The sequence below is a fragment of the Mizuhopecten yessoensis genome, unplaced genomic scaffold (genome assembly GCF_002113885.1).
Source record: "Mizuhopecten yessoensis strain PY_sf001 unplaced genomic scaffold, ASM211388v2 scaffold10771, whole genome shotgun sequence".
Lineage (NCBI taxonomy): Eukaryota > Metazoa > Mollusca > Bivalvia > Pectinida > Pectinidae > Mizuhopecten > Mizuhopecten yessoensis.
In genome coordinates this window covers 321,072-340,138 of record NW_018408713.1, presented here as the reverse complement: position 1 = coordinate 340,138, position 19,067 = coordinate 321,072, and the positions used below count along the sequence as shown (strand labels likewise).

General features: G+C 35.7%; 3 long non-coding RNA genes across 3 annotated transcripts; 1 reads left to right on the top strand and 2 right to left on the bottom strand.

The window, feature by feature from the left end:
• Positions 1 to 495: 495 nt before the first annotated feature.
• LOC110462354 lies at positions 496 to 2,264 on the bottom strand. Its single transcript, XR_002464268.1, has 4 exons — positions 2,178 to 2,264; positions 1,260 to 1,447; positions 893 to 999; positions 496 to 605 (listed from the first exon to the last, which is right to left on the bottom strand). It is a non-coding gene; the product is annotated as an uncharacterized LOC110462354 (long non-coding RNA).
• A 9,884-nt stretch (positions 2,265 to 12,148) lies between these two features.
• On the bottom strand, positions 12,149 to 13,929 carry LOC110462353. Its single transcript, XR_002464267.1, has 4 exons — positions 13,853 to 13,929; positions 12,911 to 13,098; positions 12,544 to 12,650; positions 12,149 to 12,256 (listed from the first exon to the last, which is right to left on the bottom strand). It is a non-coding gene; the product is annotated as an uncharacterized LOC110462353 (long non-coding RNA).
• Positions 13,930 to 15,600: 1,671 nt separating this feature from the next.
• LOC110462352 lies at positions 15,601 to 17,207 on the top strand. The gene is made up of 4 exons (XR_002464266.1): positions 15,601 to 15,622; positions 16,256 to 16,443; positions 16,705 to 16,811; positions 17,098 to 17,207. It is a non-coding gene; the product is annotated as an uncharacterized LOC110462352 (long non-coding RNA).
• The last annotated feature ends 1,860 nt before the right edge of the window (positions 17,208 to 19,067 follow it).

Sequence of the window (19,067 nt, the reverse complement as noted above, 5' to 3'; positions counted from 1 at the left end):
AAACACACTTTAAAAGCTCTAATGTTATCTTATAGCAGGAGTACCACAAGGTTGAATGGTTTATTTAATTCTCCGATAACAGAAAAGATATTGAAGTCAGAATAAAGGACTCTTCATTAATACTTGAAACCACAGGTGAAAATCATTGCGTCATATGGCGCCTTTGCAGTTTAGCAAAGCAGCAGCATCTGTGCCGTAAATGTCCCTGTACCACTGCCAAAATATTAAAATAACATGCATTGGAAACTATTTTCCGGCTGACCTATATCGTTGAAAAATTATTTTGAAAAGAAAGTCATAACTTTCGGAATTTCTATGTAGAAATATAAACGATAAAATAAACGAAAAACAGAATCAGCAACAGCGAAGATGACCAGGTGCGGAAAGCCCGGACCACCATTCATTATATTGGGGTTCCAACCAAATGGGCCACCTCGCACCAAGACCCAAATTAAGGGGAGCTCGGAGCATTAATGATTACTGATAACAAGTGAATATGTTTTGGACAGTGTTTTTAATAAAGGTAGTAAATAACAATAACAACAACGGCAACAATACAGATACATCGCGCAATATCACAGTTATGCTGGACAGTCTTGTGGAATCTGAAAAAATCACAAAGAAAACTATTTTAGTATGGTTATAGAACTAGTACATATGTCGAGGTACAAAAAAAGGATGAAAACGTTTCAAAAAGGTTTTAATCATCAATCAATTCACTAACTTAGAATAATCTAGACTATCTAAGTCCTTCAGCAATCATAACGTGATGATATATGCTGCACATTTTGAGAGGATTCCACATCTTTTAACATCACTTTAAGCTAAATGTATATTATATTTTATTTAACAAAAGAAAAATTATTTTGGGAGGGTTATAATCTGTACCCACCTTGATTTGTGTGAGTGCCCGGCCGATCTCCACCTCCCTTGGTTACGTTTAACCAGTCAGGGTTCCGGTTATGTTGAAGGCGAACAACAGCAGGAGACCAGAAATCACTGAAATAAAAAAAAAGGTTTGGACGTCACTGGGGCTGGTCAAGCGTTAATAAGAGAATGTTACAAGGAATGGTACAGTTTTAAAGAAAATGGGCGTAATGGTGCGATACTGACCAGAGATGGATTAAGAGGGGTACACGATCGCTGCATTACACCCCTCCATAAATGTCTTCATTTGATCATTTTTAGGTTATGTACATTAATAATATAATGTGTAGGAATAACATATTATTATATATTGTGACATATCTGTTACTTACAGAGAGCGAAATTGGAGCTCTGTTTCTGTTGTTGGTTTCCGTAGCCGTAGTAGTAGTTACTCAGACCGCTACCGGAACCGTAGCCTGCCATCCCGTACCCGGGGGTACCATATCCGGGGTACTGGGCCACAACAAAGGCCACTAGGCATGGGATCAGGATCAGGGCGAGACACTTGTTCATCTTGTAGCTGTTAAAGGAAATTATCAGTATCTTATTACAGTGTTTCATTACTTATACATGTACATTTGATTTGAACCTGTAATCTTTGTCTAAATTTACACTTTTTTACGTTTTCATATATTTTTAAATAGCAGACGACTTTTATTTACTGTGTCGTAAAGAGACTTTTTTTAGAGTATTGATATTTCCCCGGATCGATCTCAATTATCTCGTTTATACGCATGCAGCACGATTTAGAGATATCGTTCTTTTATAACATGCATACTAAAGATGTTTTACATTTAGCGGTTATCATTATTAAACGTAATATAGAACTAGCGCAAAATGCGCTAAAATACGATTGCTTAAAAGTGCATTTATAGTAATAATCTCAATGATGAACAAACCTGCATAAATAGTTTGTATGATGCTCATGATCAATAAACCTACAAACGTTTTGGATCTTAGGTCAAATATCTAAGTAAAATTCTGTTATTATTACATGTAGATACACATTCACAAGTAGGATGTGAACCTTTAGAGGCGAGACGAGAGCATAGTTTACAATGAATGGTATACGTATCACGATGCCCCCGGATTCAAGAAAAGTAAAATATATATCATTTACCTCTGATGACCACGAGGAAGCGTTTTGAGAAAAAATATTTTTTTGTATGTTAAAATAGATCAGAATATGACGAGTAACTCAGAGTATGCTGTTACCATGTACACAGTATCTTTATATAACTATATCTTACCTTTCTGTAGGGAGATCAGACCAGCTCTGGTAAATCCCGACATTTCTGTCCTTTTATATGCCCTAACTGGAAGATGTACACATGCAATATTATGGACTGTTCGTGGACTTGAGCCATGATTCCCTTAGGGTCAACACTTCAATACGTGTGCGTGCGGGACGTGACTGGTACGGCTTCCGTGTCTACTTGAGACGATACATTATATTGCTGACTTTGAGCATATTGCAGACATTTGCTGTGAATAACACAATCTTTTAACTATTATCCAATACATGTGCTTTTCGTCATTCCATAATCAATATATCTATTTACCTGTAATTGAGGTTTCGATTAGGTACCGGTATACACATAGTCCGTACCTTCCGAATCGTGGATTGCTATAAGAGTCCGGGGACACCGACCGGGATGTTTGCTTCAACATTTTTATTAACACTAAAACACATAATATGTGTTACATGATGAAATAAAGTTGCAGACATTTTTTTAGGAAAATAGATAAACCTGTCAGAACTTGTTGATTACATTATGATAAAAGACCTTTACACTTGTAAATAGTTGGGGTTGTACAATAATAACGAGGAATATATTTGTAACGTAAGGTAGATATAGTTATATTATTGCATTCAAATAGATAATGAAATTCATCCCAGACACTTTCCGCGCACAAATTACATAGTCGATTATCTCGGGGTATGTTATAACATCTACCTGTTTCAATTGGAAGCTTCAAATTCGAAGTGCGAAGTTTTGTTATTGGTGTTCTGGCAAATTTATTTAGTAAATATTTTTCTAGACCAAATTACGTTTAAAATAGAGAGTAGTACTGCCCACGAGATGAGCTAGTAATGTCATCGAACCATTGCTGCACAAAGTGATCAATAAGCCGTTGTTTTAAAATGCATTTGTAAAATCCATCAGGCATCTGTAATTTATTATCAAATATGTAAGAAAACCCCGTTTCGTTGAAGATACCTTTTATATGGTTAATCCATTTGAAAGAAAAATATCATCGCTATGCATATGTAAAGCCAGTCGTAGTAATATGCTGATGAATTTGTTTTCGTTACTAATGATTCTATTCCAAAAACCTAACATTCTTAGTTTAACATTTATTTCCAATGGCACACGACCTAGCTCGCCATAATCATAAAATTAGGCGTTGTAGATCTCACTTTAAGAATTCTTATACAAAACATAAGATTTATCTGTTTGATCTTTTTCAGGTTTTCGAATTCCCATACATCCGATCCATATAATAGAATCGGTTCCACTAAAGAATCAAATATTTTTAATTGTAAAGCTATAGGAAGAGAAAGGTTCCTGATTATTTTGTATATAGCAAATATTGACTTTTGGGCTTGGTTGAATCTGCGTCTTGTGTTTACAAAACTGCCATTGTAATAAAATGTTATTCCTAAGTAAGTGAAGTTATCTACAATTTCTAAAATTTCATTTTGCAATACAAATACATGTTGTTGTTTACTTTTTCTCTTACGAAAAACCATGACTTTTGTTTTATTTACATCTATATTAAGCTTCCAAATCTTACAATATTGCTGGAAGACATTCAAAGCACTCTTTAGTCCCTCTGGACTTTTTGCAGAGGGTTAACATTTATACAATCACAGTTATTTTCTTTTCCTATACCAAAAACGACGGAAACAAATAAAATTATGATATTAAAATTGTTTATTTACTGTTCTATTATGGATCAAAATTACTCTCAATCACGTACACTTTGGACATCATTCCATAGTCTGCTTACGCCTGGTAACCATAGGCTATCGCATGGTAGCATTTTATAGGGATCTTGATATTTTACAAAACACTATTTTCACTGAGTTATTGTTATTGCATTTGTGAAATGATTTACCTGACCGAGCGTAACTCGTTCGACAAGAAAAATCGTAGCGACACCGAGCTTTGTGAACTAGTGTTAGCACGTGAAATGTACAGGTGAGGTCGGTAAACAAAACAAATCAGTCGGCATTCCATGCGCCTCATACAAATAATAATAAATAATAATAGGTGTCACATATTGATCTACTTATAAAAATAAAAATAAATGAACAGAAAATTAGATCAATATCCAGCCTAAGTTAATCGACTTATGAGACACTAAAAGGACAAAAAGCAAACATAAAAAACAGTTGTCAAATAAAAAAAATCAATATTTGTCAGCTTATTTTAGCTTATTATACATTATCACACCACATTCCTTTCAAAGCTTATGATACTTGAAAAGGCAATTTTATATAAACCTTGGAATAAGTTTCACCAAATTTAAAAAGCCGATATTTGTCAGCTTATTATTTCAATACATTGTTGTCAAAGTTAATTGTGACTTATGAGACTCCAAAATGCAATAAAATACAAAAGCCCAAGTGCCATCGCATTTTAAAAGAACAATACTTATAACAACTTTCTATAAGTTATTCTAGCACATTGATGTCCAAGTTAATATAGACTTTTGAAACTCCCAAATGCAATAATATACCTTAAAATAATATAAATATCACCAAATTTTAAAAGACCAATATTTGTCAGTTTACTATAGCTTATCATAAGATATTATAACACTGTTATTGAAAAGGCAATATCATATGAACCTTGGAATAAGTTTCATCAAATTCAAAAAGCCAATATTTGTCAGCTTATTATAGCATATAGTTTTAAGTTATTTCAATACATTGTTGTCAAAGTTAATTATGACTTTTGAGACTCCAAATTGCAATATACTTACTTTAGCTTACACATTGGTGTCAAGTAAATTTGACTTCGGAGATTCCAAAAAGGCAAAACTATACATTAAAATATAATTATATTTAAGAACCACCACATTTAAAGAGACCAATATATATTTGTTAGCTAATTATTAGGTACAGTAGTTCATTACCGATTCCTGTACTACCAACTTTAGCGAGAAAACCGCTTTAGTACTTTATCGGATGATATATATAATTATGTACTGGTAAAATGTCACATATATGCTTATTAATTCGATTACTGCATGTATAGTTTTCTACGCTTAAACGCGTTAAAAATAAATTGACCTATTGTTGGGTGGAGTACACCATTTTTCATTATGTTAAGGAACTGTGTGTCACTGTCCTCATTAAGAACCACTCTATAACATCACGGGGTTGATTTAGTAAATTATATCTTAAATCACTGTACAGTTTGCACTCAATTAGGAAATGTTTTTCGTCTTCGACTTTCCTCATGTCACAATGGGTACACAGTCTATCATGAAGTTGAATGGGCGGCCTGGCATAGCTAGCGGAAGACATCCGGCGCGAAACTGGGCCAGGTATCGCCTATTGGTTCGTGGAATGTCAGATTTCAAATAGTTCTCTGTGCCTATATCATTTTTGTATTGCCTATATGTTCTGAGTTAATTTCCGTTCATGTTATTATTATCGTTCCATAGAACTCTTATCTACTCTGTACCATCTGCCACGCGTAATTTATTCCTTACGGCATATTGTGAAGAAAAGTTCACAGTATTCACTAGATTGTCCGTATCTGTATTATTCATAAATTTGTTAACCGCGAAATACCATCCCTTCCGATATCTGCATGACTATCTCGTGATCCTACTAATTAGTCGACTGTCCTCCATTCTTTTAATTTTACACATCAGCCTTAAGCATGTAATCTTTTGTTTTGTATAGCATGATAACCATCCAATGTCTCCGCGGATAGCTGTGTTAGATGCATATTTTCCAACAGCTAATAAGTATCTACAAGATTTGTTCTGTACCATATTTATTGATGCATGTTCCTTGGTACCCCAAATGGCACGTCCATATATAAGAACCGGTTCCACTACCGTGTTATATAGTTTGGTGAATAAATCAATTGACATGACTCCCGGAGATATGTTTTCCAATGAGTGCATCTAGTGCTCTACTTGCAGATTTTGCGAGCTCTTTCACAGCTTTTTTTCATATACAAGTGCTCATCCATCCATATCCCCAGATACTTGTAAGAGTCCACTATTTCCATGGCCTGTGCACCACAGTGAAACACAGCGTTTGTACAATGTACGCGGTATTGATGGATTTCGGAAATGGACTATCTTTGATTTGGCTGAGTTAACATATAGTTTCCATTCATTGCATCACTGAAAAACAATGTCGAGTAAACGTTGACGTTAAGCTCCATCCGGCACAATAACACATATATCATCCTGAAACATTTATTTTTTTCAGCTAGATCATTGATATTTACAGAAAAAAACTAAGCGTGATACTACAGCCCTGTTTCACGCCCTACTTCACATCCAACCATGGGGTATGGTCGTAATTTGCTCTTACTGTACTTTTTAAGTTAGTTTATAATGACTGAATCGCCGCTAGAAACTTTCCATGTACTCCTGCACGACGTAGCTTATACCATAGAAGATTACGTTCCACCGAGTCAAACGCTTTGCGCATGTCGATAAAGCATACACATGTGGGTTATTTGGATATTTTCCTAGTGTTGATTACGGAATATTGGGAGTAAGTATGGTGTGTGAACCTACGAACTAGGTTGTGATAAAACGGTATATAAGAACCTCGAGTTATTATAATTATTATTATTCATAATAAATTGTTGAAAATAATACTCTCAAATAACGGGTAATAACGGGTGGATCGAAATTTTGTAGTGTAATATATAAGCTTAATCGTAATGAACGAAAAATAATATGTAAATTTAGAACATCAAATATAAAATTTCCTATAAAAACAGAGAGATGGAATAGAGTCCCACGCGAGGAAAGGTTATGTTCTCTATGTAATAACTGTGTTTGGGACGAATGCCACTATTTATACCAATGTACTAATGTATCTGTTGTAGCTCTTAGACATCTTTATATACAAAATTATTATCAAGTCATCCCAACTTATATTAAAATGAAAGGAATCTTCTAAATATGTAACACGGTACTTTTAACAAAAGTAAGTAGATTTATAGATTTATTCAAAAAGTATTGAAGCTACTTAATATCAGAAATAAGTTAGCTACCACAGGAATTATTGAAATAGGTTGTTTATATACAACTAAACACGCAAGAACAGTTTAACCTGTTTATTACTACAGTTATAATACATACAAGCTACAAGTTTGGCGTATCAGGGGCTACTCACTCTATACCAAAACGACTAAACTTACTAATAGGATATTTAAAATTTTAAGAATCTGGACTCTGAGTTGTCCCAGAGTAGCTAGCTACATGATCGAGCAAGACTCCAAAGATACAGAGAAGCAACTAGACCCTGGACGATTCCAGAGAAGCTACTAGACTCTGCGAGCGACCCTGGAGAAGCTGCATGAGAAATGGAATATTCAACGAGTACGGCTAGACCCTCAACGATATGGGAGAAGCTGAATATGTTAGCTAGACCCTCAACGATATGAGAGAAGCTGAAACATACTGTCGTAAAATACTACATGTATCATATTATTATAAGATTGGGGGTAGAATTCCCCAAGAATTAAATGCCAAAATTGAACTATATGTTTCAACATAGAGTGAGAGCCCCAAATAAATAAAATAGAATATATAAAGGATCTTAAAAACAACTAAAACAGTTGGTAGTCAATAGCCTAAGTACATTTTTGGATATCCAAAACCCAATAAAAACTGGAAATCATAAACATCTGCCCCAGGCCGAAAAAGAAAAAAAAAAAGAAAACCCAACCACGCTGTTCTAAGATCGGGAGGACATCTTCTGCTGCGCTCGGCAGATGGTAGCAGGATCTATGCGAATGTAACGTATGAAACAATCAGATGACCACCTACCAAGGGTCTGTATAACGTGACCTTCTACCCCAGCTGCTGCGGCTGAGGTACTGGCTCCGATACGAAAAGAATGACTATTAAAGGGCTGATTATCAATGCCAATCCGAGACAATGTCTCCTATAAATATGATATAAACGTATGACGCATAAGAGGTCTAGCAAGGTGAACCGGGTCTACAAACAAAGGAGATGTAGGAACAGCACCTGACGATAACCTGAGATTCAAGTATTTACTCATATAGTAAACACGGGTTTTAAGACACTCTTTTCATAAATATTAATATCTACTCCTCTGCCGAATGGCCTACATGGGTCTGTCTGAAGACGACCTCAAGGTGAGAGTATAGCAGGACAAATCTGGTAACACACAAATATCGCAAATACGAATGAAATTGGTATCACATATTGATTACATGTAAACTCGCCACATTCTAAAAACCATAAAAAGCTGCTTTAAAAATACATGATAACATGAGATCTAAAAAAGGGTTAAACATACCATGCTGAGTAAAAGCATCGCACATTTTAGTTACTAATGTACATGTTATAGGAAGACGTTTAAAAAGAGGTATTCACTTGTGTCTTCTTGATAGCACGCAAAATGTACGACAGTCTAAGCGTGTTGGCAGTAAGGTGACCCAATTTCTTTTTAATGTAATGAAACCTTAAACCAGCCAGGTACAATTAAATGGTGTCCAATATGAGATGCAAAGCCTTCTGACAATGTGTAACAAAGTTGCGCATCCGGGGCTACTCCCTCCAACAATTTTTTTACCATATAACTGTATTTAACTATTTTTGAATAAGCTAGACTCCGGGGGTATTGAGAGAAGCAGATAGACTCTGAAAATGTCTTCAGAGAAGCGACTACACAGCCCAGAGAAGTGAACAGCTGGACTCTGAAAATGTCTCCAGAGAAGTGACTAGACTCTGATCGTGAACACCCCTAGAGAAGCCATGCATGATGAGAGCAGCTAGACTCCTGTGAAACCAGAGAAGCTGCAACCAGAAATGGTTTTATTGGCCCGGTCTAGTAGAGGATGTTAAGAACTGGTGTAAGACCTGTGACTCATGTGCCCGCAGGAAGTCTGGTCCTACAAGAGGCCAAGCCCCTCTGTCCCCTTCGGTTCCAGTGGGGGCGACATTAGAGCGAATTGCTATTGACACCCTAGGTGGGCTACAAACTACGGAGAATGGAAATAATTACATTATAGTGGTGAGAGATTATTTCTCCAAGTGGGCGGAAGCAATATGCTGTAGCAAATCATACCGCACAAACAGTAGCTGACAAATTAGTCACAGAGTGTATCTGCAGAATTTGGTGCACCTGTCGGTATCCATACAGATCAAGGTCGTGAGTTCGAAACGGACCTATTTAAAGCTATTGAGAGAAGTTAGGGATCGATAAAACTAGAACACCCCCCTACAATCCGATGGACTTGTGGAAAGGTTGAATCGTACCCTAGTTCAAATGCAACCGGCCTTCGTCAATGAAAATAGGAATGATCACTTACCCTATGTGATGATGGCGTATACGTATAGTGCCACTAGGCATAGTAGTTCTGAATGTAGTCCAAATCTAGTTATGTTGGGTCGTGAGTTGTCATGTCCTCTAGATATTATAGTGGGCCTACCAGCAGAAAATGAACAAAGGTGTCCCCTAGAATACGTGTCATGGGTTCAGAGTGCGATGAGGTCGGCGATTGAGTTGTACATGGGAAACTAGGAGAAGCTGCCACTTGACAGAAAATGCACTATGATCGGAAATCAGAGGAGAGGAAATTCAGGGAGGGAGATTGTATGGAGGTGGTATCCCCCTGTGGCGAGAATAAGTTAGGGCAGGGTTGGACGGGTCCATACAAAGTCCTGCGAAGACTGATGGATAATAAGAGATTCAGAAAACACCCCTTTCTAGAAATATTGTTGTACATATAGATCATTTAAAACTGTATAAGGGGGGGGGGGGGGGAATAATACCCAAGGCCTGGAACGAGGTGAATACAGATTCTGAAAATGGAAGTGTGTGTGTGATGAGGTAAAGTGGAGTGATGAAGTAGATAGACACTGAGATTAGAGGAGCTCCCAGTAGTCCAGGGAGATACCTCCACGTCGGACTAGGGTTGGCAGGAATGTGAAGCCTCCAAGTAGATACTCTCCATAGTAGCCTTGTGGTTGCGTGGATTTGTCCTCGAAACGTCTGTATGCCGTACCCAGAGTGTACTCCTGTTGTGGTTCACTGATGTGGCCATCTCTCGCTACCGGCGTCTGCTGCCACTGGAAGCCTGGATTGGGAGTCTATCCTATTTCCAGTCGCTGATAGCACTCCTGTAGTGTAGCTACACTATCTGTTAAGCTTGTACCAAAGAGTAAATGGTTATAACTACTCGACGACTCGGATTCGTGTTGAGATGCAGTGGTGTTTGTTGTTACAGACTCTTCCTGTCCGCCATCTTGCCGCGATGCATTATGGTATACCGCAACTCTCCTGTGATGTGCGACTGGGGCAGAAGTTCTCGCCTCCCGTAACTTCTTAACTAACCCCATACGCCGAGATCCAAACCTAAACGGAACGTTGAGAAAATAATCCAGGGTCGTACGGCACAGGCCTCGTATACCTGCGTTTCTGCCCCATTGTAATTAAAACGTCTTCGACGATAGTAACAAAGTATACTGTACAGTTACGTAAACAGCACAAAGTTTAATCACAAAGGCACAGCGTACACATCGTCGGTAGGGCTATACGAAGCACTCAGGCGTGGTTTAAAGGAAACACGTCACATAAACAGTTGCAGAAACACTTGAGAAATCCTGTTACAAAGTACGTTCCAAGATGGCGATAACATCTCCAACTCCTCGGGAGGAAAAGTCAAAAGAGGTTACGGTAACCAAGATAGACCTTAATTGTAAGCTATATTAGGGTGTCCTTTTTAGCCAAATATCGTTAGCGACTATATTACAAAGGTAAATCCAAGGTTGTTCGTTAGTTTTTCAAGGAATTTTAAACTTGAAAAGCCGAGAAATAATGCACAACAATCTCCTTCAATGATTCGGAAAACTATGCTATGTGGGCTCCAAATCCCTAACAGGGCATTCCCTCAGGCAGACGCTGATTGGTCAATCAACAGCATCCCTCTACTCGCATTAACATACATGCTAATTGGCAACTACATAAATACACACAACCTACATTACAGAAAACAGAAAACAGAGGCAGCAAGGCAAACTCATTGTATATAAACTATAGTTTAAGATTAAAATATCAAACTATCATTTATTATCTATAATACGTGTGGCGTGAGTGTAAAAATAAAACTTGAAAACTTAAAGCAGATACTTTCCTACAGTAAATAATATTCATATGGACATATAATCTTTTCATCAATTGTCTGTAGTACTAAAAATGTATACTTTATATTGTCTGATGGAAATCGTTCAGAATATTTGTTAAGCATCCGAAGAAAATAAACATGCATGTTAAGTATTTTAAGACATATCAAAATCACTGGGTCGTGTTTCACATTTGTTGGTTATTTATTTAATTAATATCTTAATTTGAAAGCTTTGAAACTTTCTTAAAGTTTACAAAAAAAAAAAAAAAAAAAAAAAGATTTTATTGCAGACACACCTTCAAACTCTAATGTTATCCTATAGCAGGAGTACCACAGGGTTGAATGCTTGGTCCATTACATTCTCGAGTCATGTTTTAGATAAACAAGTTAAAAATTAAACTATGAGTGTTTTGCTTTATTGAACTCTCCGATAACAGAAAAGATAATGTAGTCAGAATAAAGGACTCTTCATCAACACTTGAAACCACAGGTGCAAATCATCGCGTCATATGGCGCCTTTGCAGTTTAGCAAAGCAGCAGCATCTGTGCCGTAAAAGTCGCTGTACCACTGCCGAAATCTTAAAATAGCATGCATTGGAAACTATTTTCCGGCTGAACTATATCGTTGAAAAAATATTTTGAAAAGAAAGTCATAACTTTCGGAATTTCTATGTAGAAATATAAACGATAAAATAAACAAAAACAGAATCAGCAACAGCAAAGATAACCAGGTTCGGAAACCCCGGACCACCATTCATTATATTGGGGTTCTAACCAAATGGGCCACCTCGCACCAAGACCCAAATTAAGGGGAGCTCCGAACATTAACAATTACTGATAACAAGTCAATATGTTTTGGACAGTGTTTTTAATAATGGTAGTAAATAACAATAACAACAACAGCAACAATACAGATACATCGCGCAATATCACAGTCATGCTTGACAGTCTTGTGGAATCTGAAAAAAAATCACAAAGAAAAATATTTTAGTATGGTTATAGAACTTGTACATATGTCGAGTTACAAAAATGATGAAATTGTTTCCAATGGGTTTTAATCATCAATCAATTCACTAACTTAGAATAATCTAGACTATCTAAGTCCTTGAGCAATCATAACGTGATGATATGTGCTGCACATTTTGAGAGGATTCCACATCTTTTAACATCACTTTAAGCCAGATATATATAATATTTTATTTAACAAAAGAAAAATTATTTTGGGAGGGTTATAATCTGTACCCACCTTGATTTGTGTGAGTGCCCGGCCGATCTCCACCTCCCTTGGTTACGTCTAACCAGTCAGGGTTCCGGTTATGTTGAAGGCGAACAACAACAGGAGACCAGAGATCACTGAAATAAAAAAAGGTTTGGACGTCACTGGGGCTGGTCAAGCGTTAATAAGAGAATGTTACAAGGAATGGTACAGTTTTAAAGAAAATGGGCGTTAATGGTGAGATACTGACCAGGGGTGGATTTAGAGGGGTACACGGTCGCTGCATTACACCCCCTCCATAAATGTCTTCATTTGATCATTTTTAGATTATGTACATTAATAATATAATGTGTAGGAATAACATATTATTATATATTGTGACATATCTGTTACTTACAGAGAGCGAAATTGGAGCTCTGTTTCTGTTGTTGGTTTCCGTAGTTGTAGTAGTAGCTACTCAGACCGCTACCGGAACCGTAGCCTGCCATCCCGTACCCGGGGGTACCATATCCTGGATACTGGGCCACAACAAAGGCCACTAGGCATGGGATCAGGATCAGGGCGAGACACTTGTTCATCTTGTAGCTGTAAAAGGAAATTATCAGTATCTTATTACAGTGTTTCATTACCTATAAATGTACATATGATTTGAACCTGTAATCTTTGTCTAAATTTACACTTTTTTACGTTTTCATATATTTTTACATAGCAGACGACTTTTATTTATTGTGTCGTAAAGAGCCTTTTTTTCAGAGTATTGATATTTCCCCGGATCGATCTCAATTATCTCGTTTATACTCATGCAGCACGATTTAGAGATATCGTTCTTTTTTAACATGCATACTAAAGATGTTTTACATTTAGCGGTTATCATTATTAAACGTAATATAGAACTAGTGCAAAATGCGCTAAAATTCGATTGCTTAAAAGTGCATTTATAGTAATAAACTCAATGATGAACAAACCTGCATAAATAATTTGTATGATGCTCATGATCAATAAACCTACAAACTTTTTGGATCCTAGGTCAAATATCCAAGTAAAATTCTTTTATTGTTACATGTAGATACACGTTCACAAGTAGGATGTGAACCTTTAGAGGTGAGACGAGAGCATAGTTTACAATGAATGAAATACGTATCACGATGCCCCCGGATTCGAGAAAGGATATAAATATACATAAAAGTAAAATATATATCATTTACCTCTGATGACCACGAGGCAGCGTTTTGAGAAAGAAAAAAATAATCTTTGTATGTTAAAATAGATCAGAATATGACGAGTAAATCAGAGTATGCTGTTACCATGTACACAGTATCTTTATATAACTATATCTTACCTTTCTGTAGGGAGATCAGACCAGCTCTGGTAAATCCCGACATTTCTGTCCTTTTATATGCCCTAACTGGAAGATGTACACATGCAATATTATGGACTGTTCGTGGACTTAGCCATGATTCCCTAAGGGTCAACATTTAAATACATGTGCGTGCGGGACGTGGCTGGTACGGCTTCCGTGTCTACGTGAGACCATACATTATATTGCTGACTTTGAGCACATTGCAGACATTTGCCGTGAATTACATAATCTTTTAACTATTATCCAATACATGTGCTTTTCGTCAATACATAATCAATATATCTATTTACCTGTAATTGAGGTTTAGATTAGGTACCGGTATACACATAGTCCGTACCTTCCTAATCGTGGACCGGGGACACGGACCAGGATGTTTGCTTCAACATTTTTTATTAACACTTAGACACATAATATGTGTTACATGAGAAAATAAAGTTGCAGATATGACAAACATATTCATATTTATATACACATGTATAACTGAAAGAATAGACAGTTCAATTTAGAACCGGTACGGTATAGTAACATGATATCACATGCAATGGCATTCCATATAGATATTGATAATACAAAGCAAACATAAATAAACATACATATATTTCACAAGTTATTTAACTATTAACAGTTATACATATGCGTCATTCTCAAAAGAGGAGCCATTTTGGTTAGGAAAATAGATAATCCTGTCAGAACTCGTTGATTGCATAATGATAAAAGACCTTTACATTAAATTTATTCAGTAAATATTTTTCTATACCAAATTCCGTTTAAAATAGAGAGTAGTACTGCCTACGAGATGAACTAGTAATGTCATCGAACCATTGATGTACAAAGTGATCAATAAGCCGTTGTTTTAAAATGCATTTGTAAAATCCATCAGGCATCTGTAATTTATTATCAAATATGTAAGAAAACCCGTTCCGTTGAAGATACCTTTTATATGGTCAATCAATTTGAAAGAAAAAGTATCATCAATTTGCATATGTAAAGCCAGTCGTAGTAATATGCTGCTGAGTTTGTTTTCGTTACTAATGATTCTATTCCAAAAACCTAACATTCTTAGTTTAACATTTATTTCCAATGACACACGTCCTAGCTCGCCATAAATCATAAAATTAGGCGTTGTAGATCTCACTTTAAAAATTCTTTTACAAAACTTCAGATTTATCTGTTTGATCATTTTCAGGTTTTCGAATTGCCTTACATCCGATCCATATAATAGAATCGGTTCCACTAAAGAATCAAATATTTTTAATTGTAAAGCTATAGGAAGAGAAAGGATCCTGATTATTTTGTATATAGCAAATATTGACTTTTGGGCCTGGTTGATCAATCTGCGTCTTGCGTTTACAAAATTGCTATTGTAATTAAATGTTATTCCTAAGTAAGTGAAATTATCTACAATTTTTCAAAATTTCATTTTGCAATACAAATACATGTTGTTGTTTTACCAGTCACGTCCCGCGCGCACATGTATTGAAGTGTTGACCCTTAGGGAATCATGGCTCAAATCCACGAACACTCCATAATATTGCATGTGTACATCTTCCAGTTAGGGCATATAAAAGGACAGAAATGTCGGGATTTACCAGAGCTGGTCTGATCTCCCTACAGAAAGGGAAGATATAGTTATATAAAGATACTGTGTACATGGTAACAGCATACTCTGATTTACTCGTCATATTCTGATCTATTTTAACATACAAAGAATTATTTTTTTCTCAAAACGCTGCCTCGTGGTCATCAGAGGTAAATGATATATATATTATTTATTTTATGTATATTTATATCTTTTCTCGAATCCGGGGGCATCGTGATACGTATATCATTCATTGTAAACTATGCTCTCGTCTCGCCTCTAAAGGTTCACATCCTACTTGTGAATGTGTATCTACATGTAATAATAACAGAATTTTACTTAGATATTTGACCCAAGATCCGAAACGTTTGTAGGTTTATTGATCATGAGCATCATACAAACTATTTATGCAGGTTTGTTCATCATTGAGTTTATTACTATAAATGCACTTTTAAGCAATCGTATTTTAGCGCAATTTGCACTAGTTCTATATTACGATTAATAATGATAACCGCTAAATGTAAAACATCTTTAGTATGCATGTTAAAAAAGAACGATATCTCTAAATCGTGCTGCATGCGTATAAACGAGATAATTGAGATCGATCCGGGGAAATATCAATACTATATACTATATGAAAAAAAGGCTCTTTACGACACAGTAAATAAAAGTCGTCTGCTATGTAAAAATATATGAAAACGTAAAAAAAGTGTAAATTTAGACAAAGATTACAGGTTCAAATCATATGTACATTTATAGGTAATGAAACACTGTAATAAGATACTGATAATTTCCTTTTACAGCTACAAGATGAACAAGTGTCTCGCCCTGATCCTGATCCCATGCCTAGTGGCCTTTGTTGTGGCCCAGTATCCAGGATATGGTACCCCCGGGTACGGGATGGCAGGCTACGGTTCCGGTAGCGGTCTGAGTAGCTACTACTACAACTACGGAAACCAACAACAGAAACAGAGCTCCAATTTCGCTCTCTGTAAGTAACAGATATGTCACAATATATAATAATATGTTATTCCTACACATTATATTATTAATGTACATAACTTAAAAAATGATCAAATGAAGACATTTATGGAGGGGGTGTAATGCAGCGACCGTGTACCCCACTAAATCCACCCCTGGTCAGTATCTCACCATTAACGCCCCTTTTCTTTAAAACAGTACCATTCCTTGTAACATTCTCTTATTAACGCTTGACCAGCCCCAGTGACGTCCAAACCTTTTTTTATTTCAGTGATCTCTGGTCTCCTGCTGTTGTTCGCCTTCAACATAACCGGAACCCTGACTGGTTAAACGTAACCCAGGGAGGTGGAGATCGGCCGGGCACTCACACAAATCAAGGTGGGTACAGATTATAACCCTCCCAAAATAATTTTTCTTTTGTTAAATAAAATATTATATATATTTAGCTTAAAGTGATGTTAAAAGATGTGGAATCCTCTCAAAATGTGCAGCATATATCATCACGTTATGAATGCTCAAGGACTTAGATAGTCTAGATTATTCTAAGTTAGTGAATTGATTGATGATTTAAAACTATTGGAAACGTTTTCATCTTATTTTGTACCTCGACATATGTACTAGTTCTATAACCATATTAAAGTGTTTTTCTTTATGATTTTTTCAGATTCCACAAGACTGTCAAACATAACTGTGATATTGCGTGATGTGTCTGTATTGTTGCTGTTGTTGTTATTGTTATTTACTACCATTATTAAAAACACTGTCCAAAACATATTGACTTGTTATCAGTAATTGTTAATGCTCGGAGCTCCCCTTAATTTGGGTCTTGGTGCGAGGTTGTTCATTTGGTTAGAACCCCAATATAATGAATGGTGGTCCGGGGTTTCCGAATCTGGTCATCTCTGCTGTTGCTGAATCTGTTTTTTGTTTATTTTATCGTTTATATTTCTACATAGAAATTCCGAAAGTTATGACTTTCTTTTCAAAATTAATTCTTCAACGATATAGTTCAGCCGGAAAATAGTTTCCAATGCATGCTAGTTTAAGGTTTTGGCAGTGGTAAAGGGACCTTTACGGCACAGATGCTGCTGCTTTGCTAAACTGCAAAGGCGCCATATGACAAAATAATTTCTAGCTGTGGTTTCATGTGTTAATGAATAGTCCTTTATTCTAACTACATTATCTTTTCTGTTATCGGAGAATTCAATAAAGCAAAACACTCATTGTTTTAATCTTTAACTTGTTTATCTAACATGACTCGAGAAAGGTAATGGATCTAGCATTCAACCCTGTGGTACTCCTGCTATAAGATAACATTAGAGCTTTTAAAGTGTGTCTGCAATAAAATCTAGTTTTTTGGGGTTTTTTTGTAAACTTTAAGAAAGTTTCAAAGCTTTCAAATTAAGATATAAATCAAATAAATAACCACAAAATGTCAAACACGACCCAGTGATTTTAATATGTCTCAAAATAATTAACATGCATGTTTATTTTCTTCGGATGCTTAACAAATATTCTAAACGATTTCCATCAGACAATATAAAGTATACATTTGTAGAACTACAGACAATTGATGAAAAGAATATATGTTTTCAAGTTTTATTTTTACACTCACGCCACACGTATACGAGCGTAACAAGATGTTGAATATTACATAGTATAAATTGATGGACATAGTACACACATAATATGACATATAATACAATATATAGATAATAACAACCTATTTCAATAATTCCTGTGGTAGCTAACTTATTTCTGATATTAAGTAGCTTCATTACTTTTTGTATAAATCTATAAATCTACTTACTTTTGTTAAAAGTACCGTGTTATATATTTAGAAGATTCCTTTCATTTTAATATAAATTGGGTTGACATAATAATAAGTTTGTATATAAAGTTGTCTTAGAGCTACAACAGATACATTAGTACATTGGTATAAGTAGTGGTATTCGTCCCCAACACAGTTATTACATAGGGGACATAACCTTTCCTCGCGTGGGACTCTATTCCATCTCTCTGTTTCTATAGGAAATTTTATATTTGATGTTCTATATTTACATATTATTTTTCGTTCATTACGACTAATCTTTTAAATGTATGGTTCAATAGTAAACTGGTTTTTTTAATAAGGAGTAAACTTGCCCTCGCGAGGAACTTTTAACATCACGAAACCAACTTTGGATGAATTGATCGCATAATCTGTGCTTAATGATAGTTTTCAAGCATTGTCTATTAATTGCACATGATATTTGGAACTTCCATAAATTATCAAATCCTATATTGGTTAAAATATCACGTATATACGTTAAGATATTGAAATCTATGTATTCAAATATGAAGTCGTGTATTAACACAACAGATGGATTGTCTCAATATTTTGAGTGTAATGTCGGAACGAAACAGGGCTGTATGTTAAGTCCCTTCCTGTTTGTAATATTTTTAAATGAGGTTATAGAACAAATGAATGAAGCAAACTGCCAAGGAATTTTTGTAGATGCTGAATTACCCAATGTCATGCAGTTACTATTTGCTGATGATATGGCAAACATGGCGGATACTGTTGTAAATTTACAAAAACAAATAGGAATTATTGAATCCTTTTGTAAAATGTATGGTATGATGGTAAATCTT